The sequence below is a fragment of the Equus przewalskii genome, chromosome 18 (genome assembly GCF_037783145.1).
Source record: "Equus przewalskii isolate Varuska chromosome 18, EquPr2, whole genome shotgun sequence".
NCBI classification, from domain to species: Eukaryota; Metazoa; Chordata; class Mammalia; order Perissodactyla; family Equidae; genus Equus; species Equus przewalskii.
The window spans coordinates 42,998,572-43,014,935 of record NC_091848.1 but is presented as its reverse complement, the minus strand read 5'-3'; positions in this window follow the sequence as shown (position 1 = coordinate 43,014,935).

Sequence of the window (16,364 nt, the reverse complement as noted above, 5' to 3'; positions counted from 1 at the left end):
ACAGAGCAAAGTAAGAGGGTGAATTAGATGACCAGCTGTACAGGAAGTTTCATTATGGGAAATGATAAAAAAAAATATGGTTTGGAAGAAATAATGGTGCCAGATTATGCAAGATTTTTTACTTCATGTAGAGAAGTTTGCGTTCTTGCAGGCAAAGTAAGTTGGATATTTTCTGGCAGTGAAACAATTAAATCATCAATGACATAAAGGCTAACCCCATTTCCACTCTAAGCAAAAGCATTGCAGTTAGCAAGAATTCAACAGGGATTTCCCAGGGTTAATTTGTATATTCATCTTTCATTTTCCAAATTAGGCTCTTGTTTTAATGAACCTGATACATCATTGCTCAGGGAATGATTGAACAGGTCCTAACTTCAATTGATCTCGGAAACAGAGATAAAATATTTTAGCTGATAAAACTGTAGATAAAAGAAAGAAACAGATGCCAGAAAGAATAAGACCAGAAAGAGAAGATGTGTATGCTTAACATTTGGCCCATGATGTTAAAAAAATGAGAATCTGACCATTCAGACACTCTTTTTTGATTTCAGTACGTACAAATCTATCCCAGATGTAGGGTGTGCAAATTCTGGAGCAACCATCATTTTTTGACCATTCTGACTTAAAACCCATGTTGATTAAAACTATCTGCTCTGACAGAGATAAAGAGATCCGAAAACAAAGTACTATGTATCTCCTTTAAAATCAAACCAAACCAAACTTCTATTTGTTTTGTATCATAATGTTTATAAAGTTTCTTTTTTATAACTCTCTTTAATTTGTTAAGTAATTTTACTCTCATTTTACAGATGAGAAAACTGAGCCTCAGCAGGGTTAAGTGACTGGACAAGCACACCCAGTGAATGTGAAAACCATGATCTGTGTCTGGATCCTTTGGCTTGGGGTTTCTCTCCATTTCCATTGTATCATGCAACAAGGCCCCAAACCAGTTTTCTTTGCCCAATTACCTCTGTGATAAAGGGAGGGAATATACTTCTTCATTTGATGTATAGTTACCCAGTGGTTGAGATTAGGTGTTGGGGAAAATTATGAATTCATAGTCACTGAAAGTGCTGCCTTTTCTGCTAATATTTGTGAGACAGCTTTGATACTATTACCAAGTCCTAGAAGAACAAGACATACCATTCTTGCTGCTGGTTCATGTCCCCCTCCTTTTTTCATCCCTTAAAAAGTATTTATTATCACCACTGCTACTAAATTAATACCTCTTGGTTGAACAAAAAGCCAGAATGTTATAAAAGAAGGAAAATAAAAATCTTCCTTCATACTGTGACCTCCATTTCCGTTTCCATAACGAAAGCCTTGCTTCAGTTTTGTTTTGCTTTGTTGACGTATTTTCTTCTAGTATTTTTTTATACAAATGGAGTCAGTTACTTCATTTACTTATCAGTCTATTTTGATCAGCTTTTTATGTTAGAATATGTAAAAATCCTTCATTTCAGGGCATGAATGTAACAAATTTAACCGGTCTCTATTTATTTATATTTAGGTTGTTTCCAGTTTTCTTGCTATTAAAAACTGTTTTTCAATGACAATCATTGAACACATATCTTTGTCCACACGTACAAGAAAAATCTATGGGAGAAAAATCTTAGAGGGGGAAACCGATGGCTCAACAAGTATGTAGGCTTAATATTTTGATAGATATTGCCAAATTTTTCTACAAAAGTGTGGGCCAAATTATATTCTCATCACAGGAATATGTTAAGGCACACTTCTTTATTCCCCCATCAATTCTGGACATTATGGAAAATTCTAATCTTGCCAATCTTACTGACAAAATTATTGTTTAAATTTGTGTTTCTTTGATTATAAGTTGAGAGTGACCCAATATGTATTTATACTTCTTTTTGTGTGTGTGTGATCCTTGTTCCTGCCTTTTATCTATTTGTTGTCCTTTATATATATATTTTTAATTTTAAGAGCTTTTTGTGTATTATAGAAATGAGCTCTTTGTTTTATTTTCTCTATGATAAATTATTCCCTGTCATTTATCTTTGTCTTTTGACTCTTTTGGCTATACAAATATTTAATATTTTTATGTTACCAATAGTTTTTTTAATGTATAATTGCTTTTATATTTTTCCCTCTTTAGATAGCGCTTTATCACTTCAAAATTAAAGAAAAAAATACGTTCTTGAAATCTTTTGGCTTTTTAGGATTTCATTTAATATTGAAACTTTTGATTCATCTGAAATTTATTATGATATAGGAGTCTGATATGAGACCAGATATATATATTTCTTCCAATTGCCAGCTAGTTTCCCCAACACTAGTTACTAAATCTAGTTTTCCCCTCATCTTTAAAATATAAATTCTCGTATAAATATTAGTCTACTTATGACCTCTCTATTCTATTCCATTACCCTGCCTGCCTATTTTTATGTCAACAGCAAACTAATTTTTAACATTTTAGTTTTAAAATATGTTTTACTATCTGAAAACTTCCATATTTTCTGGATATTTTAGAAAATTTCTGGGTATTTTGATGTTTCTTTCTCTACAAAAAGTTTAGTTAGCTTTATTTTTTCAAGTTCTACAAAAGTCTTAGTATTTTGAGGTTAAAATTATGAATTATTTTAAGCATAATTGTATTTTTATAAAATTGAGTCTTCCTGTTTTAAAACAGTATGCATTTCTATTCACCCAAGGCTTTTTTGTTTCTCAGTGGAATTGTAACATTTTCTTCATGTTGGAGCTACACACTGCTTATTAAGCTTGCTCTAAAATGTATCTTTCTGACTAGTTCTGTGAATTAAGTATTCTTCTATTAACTTTCTATTTGTTCCTAATTGCTGTCTATATTAATATTGTAATCAACCACCTTTTTAGATTTACTTATTATTTCTAATTATTTTTTATTGACATATGGGTGACTAGATATACAATCATATAATGTACAAAGACTATATTTTTCCTTTGTGAATATTTATGTCATATAAAGCATTCTTCTGCAAAACTTCTTTATCTATGACATCTAGAATAATGTTTAATAATGCCTGCTTTTCCAGACAGTAATGGGAGTGCCCTAGCGTATTCCCATTGCCCTGGGTTTGAGTTCACAAAATATACTTATATCATGTTAGGAAAGTCTCCATCTTTTCAATTTATGCAAAGGTGTTTTAAATTGCTTTTGTTTGAAATGGAGGTTGAATTTATTTTCCCAATGTGCTTTTGACCTCTATCAAGATGAATGTATTTTCCCTTGTTAACTTTTTTGTAAGCTGAAATATTTTAATAAATTTCTTGTTATTGAACTATCCTTGCATTTTTGAAACAGAACCCACTTATTCAGAGTGTAACATTATATTCATTTACTCGTGAATTCATTTTGGAATATTTTCTTCATGATGGTTGTATCAATATTCATATGACAAAATGATCTTTTCTTTCTTTCTTTTTGATGAGGAAGATTGGCCCTGAGCTAACATCTGTGCCAATGTTCCTCTATTTTCTTACATGCAGGATGCCACCACAGCATAGCTTGATGAGCAGTGTGTAGGTCCGCACCCAGGATCCAAACCCAGGAACCCTGGGCCACCGAAGCAGAGCATGCAGACTTAACCACTACACCACTGGGCCAGGCCCTCTTTTTCCTTCTATTTTGATGATTTTTTTCAGGGTTTTTTTTTATTTTTTAAGGAAAAAAGTGATTGTTTTCCTTGTGCATTGAATTAGATGTCTTCCTTGAAGACTTGAAAGAAAGGATCTAAGCAAATTTCTGGGCCTGCCTCTTTCTTGGTATTTGGTTATTTGATAACTTTCTCAATGTCTCTTCTTGGTAACTTTTCTGATTAGATATCATAGTCTCTTTATTTAAATTTAGATAATTTCCAGTTTCCTAAAAGTACTTTTCATTTAATTTATAATTTCAAAGTATTTTTGAAAAAAGTTTCAAAAAGTATATATTTATTCTTTTAATTTCTTTTTTTCCAGGGGATATTCCATCTGTTATTATTTCTGATATTGTGCTTTCTTCTTTCTTTATTACAATAATCCCTTTTCTACTTTAGTTTTAAATCAGCAGTTAGATTTATCACTTTTTTAATTAAAGTTTTAATTTCAACTTCTTTAGACCTGTTTGTTGCTTTTTTGTATCTTTTCAGTTGACTATCTCTCAAGTATTGTTGATATTCATTTTTAATATGCATCACAAACATTTTAATACAATTACTATTTTCTGGATATTTGGAAATTTTGTTTTTGTTTTAGACATGAGTTGTTTAAAATATGTATAAATTTCCTCATTTTGTTTAATTTCCATGTCATTGGGTACACTGATTTGCATTTTTGCCAATGGTTTCTAGCATAATTACAGTTTGGTAAAAAAAATGCATTATTTCTTTTTGGTTTCAAATTCATTAAAATTCAAATTCTTTGAAGCTGACATAGGGTCAATTTCTGTAAATATTTTATAGTTGATTATAAGTTTATTCTCTGTTTTCAGGGACTACAGTTTGATACATACCTATTAGAGCAAATGTATTAACTATATTATTTAAATTCTATAGGCCCTTACTATAATTATGATTTATTGGAAGTGAACTCTACCAAAATGCAATCAAAACCATAATTGGGGAGAGGAACACGACCTAAAAAAATATGTAGGATGTAGTGCTAAATTTTTTAAAAAGGGGACAATTTATATATGTCTTCAAATTATGTGTCTCCTGAAATATGAACTTTCTAAAGGAGGTCTGCCACATTATGTGGATACTCAGAGATCTTAGTGGCACATTTTAAATTAGTCTTTCTCTCAGGTTCCTAGATGCTTTGTCAAAGACAAAGCCAGAAATAGTCATCTCAGGAACCATCTATAGGTTAGTAACTAAAGGTCCTCAGTGTAAAGAAGAAAAAGCCAGGCCAGCCACTGCTCCTAGGGTTCTTGATGCTCTCTGCTAGAGGCCGGGCTTGCTGAGCATGACCCTTTCTGTCCTGGTTTTCCTGGGGACAACCTGATCATTATAATCCTATCAAATAACCTCTTACTCTAAACTTTTGAAGCATGACCTTGCTCTGAAATCCCCATGAAGAAAAAAAATAGTTCAAATATAGGTTCAACACTTTTATTTAATATTTATTTTATTTTTTAACATAGTTAACTTGGGTGAAGACAGATGATAGAAGCGAGATTTAAACATGGAGCTTCATTAAAGTGCCATAACTGTCTGTAATGGAGAACCGCTCTCCAGATGTATGGATGGAAACATGATGATCACACAGACAGCTCATTTCCGTCAACAAAAGCTTAGTTTCTCTTTGGGTCCTTTTGTGTGGATGTGTGTCTCAAATCTTTTCAGAAACTGCCAGCATGCTCTTTCTTTTGATAAAGGATTACAAAGTGGAGCTGAAAAATATGACATAGATCCTGAAATGACAGATGTCTAGGAGTGAACCAAATATCAAGGAAGATAGGGCTCCATTTCTTTTTGCTGTAAGACAAAAAAATTTTCTCCTTTGAGGAAGGCTCAAGTCTAGGCATCTTGTTTTAATAAACAATATCCTATTATTATGGCCAGAGAAGTGCCTACAACTTCGATGACTCATTTCTTCAAAACATCATGGAAACAAATTAGAAATGCAGTTTTCATCATTACTAACTTTCCCCATCTCACTCCTGCCACCTATTGAGTAGGATTCCTGTGCTAACTTTGCTACAACATGGCATATCAGATGCTAGAAGTTCTGGAATGCTTGCTGAGGACAGTGTTTCTCAAAATGCACTCCTCAACCATCTCTATCTGAATCGCCTGTGTACCATGTCGTTATTGAATGGGAATTTCTGGAGCAGTTGGTTAAAGAAATAGTATTTTTAACAACCCACCCAGATGATTCCTATGCATATGGAAATATCATAGCCTTTAGGGATTGTCTTACCAAACCTCCCCTGACTTATGTATGATGACACTGTTACACACAAGTTAGTTAAAAATGTTTTAAAGAAAGCACTAGAATGGCCTCATGCCTTAGTAAGTATATTTACGTGTGGTAACTGGCAGCCATAACCTAAGATCATTAACTGCATTTCAGGAAATTGTGCTCTGTGGAAAAGCTATTATTATATTAAATATCTGTACCTGTTGGAGCTTCTTAAAGCAAGGTTTTTACAAGACTTCCGCTACCCCTGGTTCTGTTGTAGGCACTAGAAATATAAACATTTTAAGATTCCTGCTCTTGTGAAGCATATAGTTTACCTTATGTTACACTCAAAATTATCATCCCTCTTCAAATTACAAGAGAAATATTATTTATGTGCACTTTTTATGAGGACTAAGTGTTGGTCCAAAGACTTCAACAGATCAAAAACGGGATCATCTGCCCTCCAGAATGCCTGGAGTCATTTGTGCCCTTCTAGATTGTCTCTGGGATGTGGGAGTTCAGAGTTAGAGCTCTCTGCTCTGGCTGTCATCTAGGAAGGCAGTGGGCACTTCTGTGTTCTCCGTCATAACTCAGATAAAATTTGAGCTCTTTTCTCTGCTGAGTTTAGCTGCCTCTCCTAAATGGGGATTCAGGAGAATTAATGCAGGTGTTTTAACACAAGGGGATTTACTTGCAGAAAAAACATTAGGGTCATATCCTCCTATCTTATACTCACTGCAACTGAGAAGGGCCTCTGAATCCTAAATGCTAGTGAGCTGCACATACTTACACAGAATCTGACTGAGTGGAGGGCTATCACGCTGGGGCTTGAGATGAAGGAGAACACAGGCAGGCTGGCACAGCTGATATCCACACATTCCTTGCCTTCTTACATTTTATTTGTCTTTTACAACAGGTCAACTCTAGAGGCTGGAGAAAGCCTGACATTGGTGATGGCTTTAGTAGGTTGAATAATGGCCACCCAAAGATATCAAGTCCTATTTCCTGCAATTTGTAGATTATCTTATTTGAAAAAAAGATCTTTGCAGATGTCATTAAGGATTTTAAAATGAGGAGATTACCATGGATTATCTGAGTGGGCCCTAAATAGCATCACAAATGTCCTGATAAGGAAAAGGCAACAGGAGACAACACAAACACACAGGGAAGAAGGCAATGTAAAAATGAAGCAGAGACCGTGGCGATGTGAACCACCCAGGGATGCTGGGGCTGCCACCCGAAGCTGGAAGAGGCAAGAAGAGATTGTCTCCGAGACTGCCTGGAGGGAGGACGGTATGACTGGATTTGGGACTTCTGGCCTCCAGAACGGTGCCAGAATAAATTTCTGTTGTTTTAAGCCACCAAATTTGTGGAGATTTTTTATAGAAGCCTCAGGAAACTAATACAGTTACCATTCCCATACCACGTGGCTACTATGATGCGCTAATTCTCCAGTTAGCCTGGCTGGACCTCAGTGGAGAGTTTTCAATTTCCTTTACTCGTTTGTGTATCTTTACAATAAAGCTTTATCACCTGAGTAGCAATACTTTTCTGTTCTCTGGAACACGAAATAACCTAAAACACTCTATGAGCTTCTGTTTTCTACTCTTTAGCAACTTCTCTGGCTGTCTCCTTCATCATCTCTCCAGTGCGTGCTTGAAGAATGTAAAATCCTTTTATTAAAGATTTATGCAATACTTAATCAAAATTGGTAAGATTTAAACATAAGGCAAGAATAAAATATTTTAAAAAGCTAAATAATGGGAATTTAAAAAAAATTCTGTTTCAGTTTATGCGTGCCACTATTTTCCCTCCAAAAAGTTAATGGAACTAAAAATTATAGCATTAGATGAAAGACCAGTATTTTAACAAACATACCAGAATTCAGACATGCGATAGATTAAATACGGACACAATTTATTTGTAGTTCCTCCCACTGAGAGGTGAAATTTATTCTCAATTCTTTGAATTTGGGCTAGCCTATGACTTGCTTTGATCAAAAGAAAGTAGCTTTTTTTATTGAGGTATAATTGACATACAACATTATGTTAGTTTCAGGTGTACAACATAATGATTTAATATTTGTATATATTGTGAAATGATCACCGCAGTAAGTCTAGTTAACATCCGTCACTATGCATAGCTGCAAACTATTTTCCCCTTGTGATGAGAACTTTTAAGATCTATTCTCTCAGCAACTTCCAAATATGCAATACAGTATTATTAACCATAGTCACCATGCTATACACTTACATCTCCATGACATTTATTTCACCAGAATGAAAGCCTGAGTTCCAGAGTTTAGGTCTCAAGAGGCTTTGCAGATTTTACCTCTGCCCTCTTGGAGAAAATGCCCTGAGACTAGCATGCAAGGAAGCTGGTCTAGCCTACTAGAGGATAAGAGCCCCTGTGAAGAGAACTGAGCATCCCTCCCCAGAACTGACTGCCAGACGTGTCAATGAGTCCATTGTGTACCTTCTAATCCAGAGAACTCTCCTTCTGAATTCAACCACACAAATGAGCTGGGGGAAACCAGTAAAAGAACCATCTGACCATCTCACCACATTGTGAGAAATAATATTATTTTTACATCCAACGAGTGACTTCCTTCATGGAAACTTTCCTGTGGGACTTACTTGCCTTCAGATTCTATTTAGAAGCCACACCCATTGTTACGGACTGAAATATGTTCCCCCCAAATTCATATGTTGAAGTTCTAACTCCAGTACCTAGAATGTGACTGCTTCTGGAAATAGGGTCTTTAAAGAGATAATTAAGTTAAAATAAGGTCATTAGAGTAAGCCCTAATCCAACATGACTGGTGTCCTGATAAAAGGAAATTTGGACACAAACATGTACAAAAGGAAGACTGTGTGAAGACAGAGGTGAAAGCCGTCATCTATGAGCCGAAGTCAGAGGCCTGGAACAGATCTTTTCCTCAGGACCTTCAGAAGAAACCAACCCCACCAACGGGCACCGTCATGGCAGACTTCTAGTCTCCAGAATTGTGAGAAAATTAATTTCTCTTGTGTAAGCCACTCAGTCTGTGGTATTTTGTTACAGATGGTAGCCTTAGCAAACTAATACAGCCACCCATGTCCCTTCCATCATGCACACACAAAACAATCTTCACTGCTATTTAAAAAAAAATGAAAAAACACTAAAGTAAAAATGATTTTGCCAAACTTAAATATCCACCTTTTTAATAGACTTGGCCTACTCTCAAAGAATACAGATTTCCTTCACTTCGAATAATCGAAATAACTTGCAAGAGATTTTAGAAGCAATTTCCAGGAGAAAAGCTCCCTAAATATTTTGAACAATGACAGCATAATTAGAAAATATATCCCTTTCTCTGGTTAGTACATTGAAGAGGAAAGCCCTAATTTTTTTTTTTCAAATGAAAATCATTGTTCTTTTATAGTCACATTTTAAAATGCATTTTACCTTGTTCCTCATCTGTATGGTACATGCTTTGGGGATAGCTCTAGCCCAGGTAAACGTCTCCATTAACCAGGGGGATAATACGGTCCTGGAGTTACACAAATGCTCTGTGACAACAATGCCTCTGATCTGTTTTATGAGTCCATTTAATCTAAAACAGCACTTCCTTCCCAACCATATGCATCTACCCTTCTCCCACTCTGGCATTATTAGATAAGTAGGAAAAAACTTGAATAGCAAGGAAGATAATGAAAGAAAAAAACCCAAAAAGAATTTTATTATCTCAATCGATGGGGAAAGGAAGAGTGCCAGTTAGACAAAAACCCTAATAAAGAAAGGATTAATTTCTGCATTCTCAGGTGGTTTCCATCTCCTTGCTTTCCTTGCTATCTTTCACAAGATATATAAGTAAATGAAAGAGTTAGGGCTACAGATTTAATAACTGTTGTTTGTTAAAGCATAGAGATACAATTCTGTGCCACTTCTTTCTCCAACTAAATCTCAGATAAATTACTCGTCCATTTTGTATGAAACTATAGTGATAACAGCCATTATATTAAAGATTTATGTCAAAGACACCAAAAATGTGACTTTCTCTAGTTTTCCAGCAGGTAGAGTACTAGCTAACATAACCCCATTTATATCTCCTTTCCCTTGACTGTGTTTGACTTATCCGTAAAAATCAGAGCTACTCCTTTCTCAGTCAATGGCCTGGAAGGCTCAGAGAATATTAGCTCCGGGAAGAATTACAATAGTAATTTTTGGCCTACTCAGTCAAACACAAATCAACAAGTCTTTCTCTAAGTTAGAAGTGTCTGTATCTAAATGCCCAGGTTAATATCTAATTGTCTCTGCATAGTAGAAAATGGCAAGGTTGTCATGACAACTGGGTGGAAAGTTTAGCTAGAATAATGTTTTCTTTTAAAAGAATGAAGCAATTTCAAGCTTTTTAGTGCTATCTAGAATTATAAAAATTGCTTTATATCCCATTTTTAGATTGCAGGAGGTGATTGATCATTTTTTAAAAACTGGCTTACAAATTCCCTTAACACCATTTTTGCAAAAGTGGGCTTTTTCTTTTTTTTTGGTAGCAGAATTCTATATGTGTGAATGAAGCAAATAGTTCTCTTGTTCATTAGTTCACTAGACCTTTAGCATCTGAATAAAATGAATATTTTGTTACAATTCATTTGATTGGTATATTGCAAAACTCCCCAAGAAATAAATCTCTGGTCACTAAATGAAGAGAAACAGTACTATTGCTTTTCTACTTTGTGAGATAGAAAATGAGATGCATATCTTATAATTTCCAAATGGACGCCCATTAACAAGACATGGACCAGCTCTGATGTTTGGAAAGGAACACACACAGTTCTCTCTTTTTATTCTCCTTCTCTCTTTTTAATAAAATTTGCTTTCTTCTTTTTTTCAGAAACTCCTCTAATTATAGCTCCTCATAATTACATAATTATTTCTAGAGTGTTGCCTTTGGTCATTGTGTTGGACCCTTCTGAACACATAACGGACTGAGAGTTTTAGATAAACCAATTGATATTTCTATAACACTAGTGCTGCTTAGGGATGGCCAAAGGGGAGGGGTACTTTTCAGAGTATGTATTTTTGGGGATACTGGCCTCAAAGTGAGGAGAAATTTTTGTGAAAACTTGCTACAAATTTTGGTATCATTCTATTTATCTTTCCTATATCAGGACTTAGCAGAGAAAGGCTCAGTAAATCGGAGTGAAATAGGCCTCTGATGAAAGGAGCCAGATTCTAAAACTATACCCATCAAAAAGGCAGTGCAAATTCTGGGCATGGGGCTGTGGCACCCAATAGCAGAGTATGGAAGGACGCTTCTGTGCAAAATCAACTGTTTCCTCAACAGGGATTTGGGGATAGTTCAGATCTCAGTGCAGGGATGAGGAGGTCGTGAATGGAGTAACTGGGGCATCCCAGCCAGTGCAGTTGCTAAAAAGGGTAATAAGATTTCAAGGACAGAAAATAGAAAGAAAGTACCTGAAAATTCATTTTGAGAGTCTGACCACCGAACTGAGTTTCAGGGGCCATGGTCCTACCCTTTGGACAGGAACTAAGAGCACGTCAAGGCCTGAGTTCTAAAAAGACAGAGATCTCTGGTGCTTGTGTCTACTCAGTTGCTCAAAACCAGAAACCTAGTAGCCATCTTTGATTGCTCCAATTTCCCCCTTACTTCTCTCATCTTCTACATTCGACCCTTTAGCAAGACCTGCTTGTTATACCTCCAATATAAATCTACAATCTCTTAACTATCTTCATTGAGTTCATTGACTAGGACTCTTATAACAGCAACCCTGATTCCACTCTTTCCTTGCTCATCCATCTTTCATACAATAGCCAGAATATTATTTTTAAAACATAATTCAAGTCGTTTAATTTCCTTATTTAAATACCTTCAGTGGCCTCCCATTGCACTTACAATGCAAGGCAAACTCCATCATATGGTACAAACCACTGCATGATCTTTTCTCTTTATAAATCAACGGCTTTGTCCCTAACCACTGCCTCCCTGCTCACTATGCTGATAACCACTCTCTCCTCCTTTGTGTTCTAGGAACTGGGATGTTGCTGAGTCAGCAGATGGGACCAAGAAGTCCAGCCTTGCAAAAAACAGAACTGCATAGGTTGGGAATAGACAGAGCTTGACTCCATTCTGAGTGTAGACTTTTATTCCCGCTCACCCTGTCACCTCAGTTTTGACTTTGTAATTATTCTGCCAATGCCATAGAAACATACAAGCCTATGAAGTGATTTGGATACAGGGAAAGGGTCCTTTTAGTTGGAAATCTCTTACAGGGAAAAGAAATGGCCCAAGTTAGAATCCTATGGTCTTTCCTGAATCTTGTGCTAGAATCTTGGCAGTGTAAGTCACTAAAGTAATTTGAAAGACTCCCACTCAGGATGAGAGGATTTAAAATGAAGGCACTGGAGATTAAGGTAAGGAATACAGTGACTAGAGGAATCAGGAAAAAAAAAACATCTCCCCACCCCACCTTGGGGCTGATGACAAAAACCAGGAGGACTCCTGTTGCTGCAGGCAGTTAGAAGAAGCACACGGAGAGATTCCAGAGCTCCCCCTCGCTACCTTAATCAAAATATTTCCCTTTTACGAGGAGCTCATTTAGAGGAGATGTAGTGAGCTGGTGTCACCTCGATTCTCCAGGGTTAGAGTCGTGTCGTGTGAGCCCACCAGCACTTCATGCTCCAGTTTCAGCCTCCTATTTCCTCATTGCCTAGAGTAGACAAAGCTGTCACTTAGAAGATGAAATATATTTGCAAATTAATTAACTTTGTCCAGCAACTGGAGAATTAGATTTCTGTTAAGGGTTCTGTCTGAGTGATGGATTCTCAAGACAGTGAAGGAATTAAATACCACTTTTTTTTTCTTTTTACTTTTCCTGCAATAGGATCATACAGCTATCATTGTTCCACTCTGTTCATCCATCTTCCATTTATTACCACATTTCACCTACGAAGCCAGTGGAATTTGCCTTGGTAGATGGCAACTTTTGTAAGGATTTTTAACCTTTATAAATTCCTTATCAATTCGTTACAAAACCATGAAACTAATAAACATGAGACTGAAGAAGAGCAAGAGGCAGCTGCATTAGAATAGCACTTTCTAAGGATTTTCTTTCCTTGACTGGCTCTTTGTTGTGATTTTGAAACGCACAAGGAGGCGACCAGCAGAATATAAAATGGAGACAAGGTTTTACAGAATCTTGGATATGCAATGTAAGCCCATTAAGAGATTTTTACAATTAAAAATCTCAGGCAAGGAAAAAACATTTTTGGTCTTCTCTTGACTAACATAAAAACACAAATGTATACTGATGTTGGACGTGTTTATATGTGTTCACTTTGGATTAACACAATATATACAAAGCACCATTTTAATGATCCTGGCACATACAGTCTTAGGAGGCTCTTGCCCTGATGCAAACAGAAAGTTGGAAGAGAGATTATTTCAAGAACACATTTACTCAGATTATGGTTAAAAATGAGGTCCTGAAATATCATCCTTTTCTTCTCTCTTTCTCTCTTTTTCAAAACAATTATCACATAGTAAATGTACCAAGAATCACTCACTATGTCTATTACCTTAAATTCTTAATAATTTATTCCTGACAAATGAACAAGTAACCCAAAAATATAATCACTGGGAGAACATATTCAAAATGGTGGATTTGTGCATGTGACTCGTTTCTGAACATACAGCACACAACTGTCAGACATCCAGGGTGAAGAAGAAGAACTGGTAATTAAAATCTTTGTGTGTGTGTGTGTGTCTAACTTTAATTTAATTTTTTAGGAGCAGAATGCAAAAGGTATAAAGAAAGAATCACAGAATCAAACAACTTGCTAAATAGAATTGAATTTGAGTTCCTTGAAGATCAGGACAGTATCTTCATATTTTGTATGTCTAGGGCCCATCAAGGTGCCTGAACTACTATGAACATTCAATAAATATTTGAAGGAAAGCAGCAAAGCTTACACCTTTGGTAGGAGCATCAGTGGATAGAAATTATTATTCTTTTTTTCCATTCTTAGAAAATGTTTCTCAAACTTAAGGGGTTATCCAGTAGTTGAATCATTAAGATCAACTTCTTCATATGATGTTAGTCAATTATTGCAGGAAAATGTTTAAACTAAACAGTGCAAAGAATTGTCTACCCCTTCTCAATGATGCCCGAAGACAGAAATAGGTAAATCTTGCAGCCTCTCCTGAACTAAATAAAATGAGGGCACTCTAAAAATAATAAAGCTTTAAAGTCCCAGGGAAGGGGGATTGAGAGCAATGTTTCCCTGTGTACGTGTGGGTAAATGCCTGCATGGCAGTAGAAGTGATGTACAGCTGAAATGCCCTCTCTGGGATGACACAGGACACTCCTCTTCAGATGCTAAACACTTACCATCATTTTTTTCTTAAACCTTTTTTTTCCTGTTTGATTCTTATGATACTTCTGTTGAGCAAAAGAATATTTTGTCTCAGTAAAGCCAACTGAGTTTTACCAGCTTTGTATTTCAAAGGTTTTCTTATAAAATGAATATATGTTGTTTCGCTAAATAGTCCATTGTACCTCAGCCTTCCAATAGTGGAAAAGTAACCCTTGAATTTTATATTATAATAGATTCAGATCTCTGATAGGGTATAAATGTAATGAGGATGATAATTTGTACATATCCCTTGCAATGTGCTCTCTTGTTGGTGAGCAGATTTCTCTCCTTGCTCCTCATCTACCATTAAAGCTAAGTCTGAGGTCTAGCATCCCTGGGAAATTGGAAGATCAAATTTGGGCAAGTTTCTTCCAGAGAGGAAAGGGAAACGCAAACACAGTCCCTTTAGGCTAGTAGACTGTGGAAGGTGAAGGGAAAGTAAGCAAGTTTGAGAAATGGTTTCTGACTTTAACATGTTGGAAGGGTTGAAGAGAAATCTACACCAGTAGATCTTTCACTCCTTTTCCTCACTTATTTGTCTGGAAAAAGAGAGCTATGATGTAAGGCCCTGGTCCAATTCGAGGAGGGTGCTGATAGTCTGGTGGTGAAAACTGGCTGGAGAGATGATCTTGAAATAATGCTTTTGGCTCCTCCTCTTTTGTACGTAGCATGAAAAGGGTCCAGATGTTTCTGTAAGTTCTGCTGAATTGACACGAGAGTGCTGAGAGGGCAGATAAATTACCAGAGGCCCAGGGTTGGAATGAAGAGGCAGATGACGAGAACCAGAGTCCAGCAGTTGCTGTCAGCACGTCACTCTCAAAGGCCATGCAGGACCAGAGAGTACGTCTGTGGTTGTGAGTCCAAAGTCCAGACCAAAACAGCCACTCTATTGCAGAAATGAGCCCCATTCCACGACTTCCATCTACTTCAGCTCTAGGAGCTCATAGAAAGATGTTTCCTGCCTCGAGCTTAGCAGCCAGATGCCATGTTAGGCAGGCACAGGAGAAGGTGGTGTGAATACGGATGGCACTATTTATCTAAAAGACACCTGGATATCCAAAATAGACTATTTAGACTAGAGGAGACGAAGAGGCTGTTAACAGTTAAACACGTCCTCCCCACTCTACCTTAACCTCAGTCTTCTGAGCACATAGAAGACTGGGAGAAATATTAGAGTAATTACAGCAAATTAAAGGAATGACATTTCTTATTATCACCTCAGTAATAGTGTGTAAATTTCCAAACTAATTCAATGCAATTGTACTACTATAGAAATATAAACTATCCTCTCAATTAACATTTTTTTCCTTCAGTTCTTCAAGCAGAATCCTGTTCTCCTTATGTTTCGAAAAGGTTGCCTGCATTCCTTCATCACAACTCAGCAGAGCACCCCTGTCATTCACGTTCAGATAGCCAGGAGCAGAACCTCTCTGCAGTCTCCCTCTTGTCTTCCATCCTGGAGGACAGGAAGGGCAAGAGCCACCAGCACACATCGGATTCAGAATCACAAGTGTCTTTTCTCCCCCTAAAAATTAACTATCTCCTACGAAACACATCACTTTCTCATAGGAGCTGTTATCAATTTCTCCTCCTCCTCCTTTTATTGTCGTCTTGATTTTTGTTTCTTCTTCCCTCCCCCCGACTCAAAGCATAAACTTTAATGATGAAATTTCATGCTCAGCCAACTTCTTTATGGCCACTTAAGAAGCATCAGTGAGGTTATACGCTTGTTCTCGGGGGCACTGCTGCCTGTTTCTTATTGCATGTGGGCGGCTGAGGGTAAGGAGTGGCCCAGCGCTGAGAAGCGGATCCCTCCACACTGGTACGTGCTCTCTGCCAAGCACAGAAAATCCTGTCCCTGTTTACAAATAAGAGAGAGCCACTTCTGAGCTTCTGTATTGGAAACTACACTTTACAATGCCCTTTGTTTTTATTCATTCCTTCATTCAATCTAATTCGTAATCTCACTTCATTCTTTGATTAATGTTCTGTTCTTTGTTCCCTCTACTAATTTTTTTAAATGACTCTGAATTCCAGCACGATGAGATTTTGGGTATGAGTGCACT